The following is a 2,201-nucleotide window of genomic DNA, read 5'->3' as shown; positions in this document are numbered from 1 at the left end:
GGCTGGAGTGCAGTAGCACAGTCATAGCCCACTGCAGGCTTGAACTACTGAGCTCTAGTGATACTCCTACCTTGGCCTCCCAAGTGGCTGGACTACAGGTGCATGCCACCATGTCTAGCTCAAGATCTCTAACTATGATATAGAGATGATTACTTGATTTTTAAAAATCACTTAGCCAGTCCACTTTATAATGATGGGTTGAGGCAGGAACCCTGAGTTTCAATCTTTTTTTTTTTTTTTTTTTTTTAGCCCAGAGGTCTTTTATTATTATTATTATTTTTAACACCTATTATGCCATGAAGTCATAGGGAATAGGTTCCAGCAGCTCAGGCTCCTTCCCATTGGTTCTCACAAAGTGTGTTTCTCTGGGTGGAGCAGGCTGGCGCTTCAGTTGAACCCAGGTAACTTTCTCTTTGGCTTCTTTCTTTTTCTGATCATTTTTCCTCACGCGTTTCAGGAAGCTATCTCGGCTCTTAGAGTGCTTTATGTGCTCAATACGCACATTAATTCTCTTGGCAAGAATCTTGCCCTTAACTTTTTTGTTTACAACAATGCCAACAGCATGCTGGGTAACATTGTAGACTCTTCCAGTTTTGCCATGGTAACACTTGTGGGGCATTCCTTTTTGAACAGTACCCATTCCCTTGATGTCTACGATATCACCTTTCTTATAGATTCGCATATACGTGGCCAAAGGAACAACTCCATGTTTTCTAAAAGGCCTAGAGAACATATATCGGGTGCCTCTCCTTTTTCCCTTTGTGTTCATCATTTTGGTGAATTACTGGAAGAGTGGTTCCGGCTGAAAGGGAGTTTCAGTCTTGGCTCTGCCATTAACTGGCTGAGTGGCTTCTCTTTGAGAATGGGCTAGATATCCTCTAACTTCTCTTTCAGCTCTGAAACTGTACAAAAAGAAGATGAATTTGATCAAGCATTAGGATGTTATAAAAATGTCTGAGTACAGAGTGATTTGTTACCTAGAAATATTCCCATGTGTCATTTATTTACTGGGCCAGAGAAATAACTTCAGTTTAATGACAATTATTATAATGGGATTGAATAATAGGATCAGCAAACACACAGTTATTATGGGAGCTAAAGGAGTTCTGAAGAAATGTCTTAAGGAACATTGACACAGAAGGGCAAGAAGGTGAGAAATAGAGCAGTTTACAGGTTTCCCAGGTGCAAAAGAACAAAAAATATGGTTTCTGGCTGAATAAATGTCTTCTTCTAAGAGTGGTGTATATCAACGAGATCTGTAAACAGAGTCTAAAACCATAAACAAAATATGCAGCAATGAGGATAGTGCAGTGAGGGGAGTGGTGGTGATGGTGGTGAGGAGAGACAACTCCTAACATCGGCATTGTGTGCCTGTCATATACCAAGCACAGGGCCAATTGTTTTTCATAGTGAACTCATTTGCTTCTCACAGGGAGCCACACACTAGGTATTACTTTTTTCTTCTGTCTCATATATTTTTTTTTTTGAGACACAGTCTCGCTCAGTTGCCCAGGCTGGAGTGCAGTGGTGCAATCTCGACTCACTGCAGCCAAGCTTCTAGGTTCAAGCTCTTCTTCTGAATCAGCCTCCCGAGTAGCTGAGATTACAGGTGTACACCACCATGCTCAGCTAATTTTTTATATATTTAGTAGAGACGGTGTCTCACCATGTTGGCCAGCCTGGTCTCGATCTCCTGACCTCAAGTGACCCTCCTGCCTCGGCCTCCCAAAGTGTTGGGATTACAGGCGTGAGCCACCGTGGCTGGCCCTTCCTTCTCATTTTAAAGATGAGGAAACTGATGCTCAACATTCTACTCATGGTCCCACAGCTAAAGGCTGGGGAGACATCAACGCTCATGTTTTTTTCTACACAAGCAGGCTTCAATAAGCCAAGAAATCATATATATGGGAGAATAGTGTTTGAGAAGGATCCTTCTGAAACATTAATTATCTCAATCTTGCCTTATTGTTGTCATACAATTTATTTCTACATGTGTTTTGACCCTTAAAGTACTATTTTTTTCTTCAGATAGTCAGATAGTACTATTTTTCCCTCAGGCAGTTGATTATGTTTTAAAGTGATTAAAAGTAAATTAAGGCCAGGCACAGGGGTTCACCTGTAATTCTAGCACTTTTGGAGGCCGAGGCAGGTGGATTGCTTGAGCCCAGGAGTTTGAGACCAGCCTGGGCAACATGGTGAAA

The 2,201-nt window shown here is 41.8% G+C and overlaps 1 pseudogene across 1 annotated transcript; it reads right to left on the bottom strand.

Annotated features, from left to right (window-relative positions):
- Positions 1-274: 274 nt before the first annotated feature.
- LOC101014693 lies at positions 275-791 on the bottom strand (annotated as a pseudogene). The gene has a single exon (XR_635531.4). The product of XR_635531.4 is annotated as a 60S ribosomal protein L21 pseudogene (transcript).
- Between the last annotated feature and the right edge of the window lie 1,410 nt (positions 792-2,201).

Source organism: Papio anubis, unplaced genomic scaffold (genome assembly GCF_008728515.1).
Source record: "Papio anubis isolate 15944 unplaced genomic scaffold, Panubis1.0 scaffold458, whole genome shotgun sequence".
Classification (NCBI taxonomy): domain Eukaryota; kingdom Metazoa; phylum Chordata; class Mammalia; order Primates; family Cercopithecidae; genus Papio; species Papio anubis.
The sequence above is the reverse complement of the archived record's forward strand: the minus strand, read 5'-3'. Positions and strand labels throughout refer to the sequence as shown.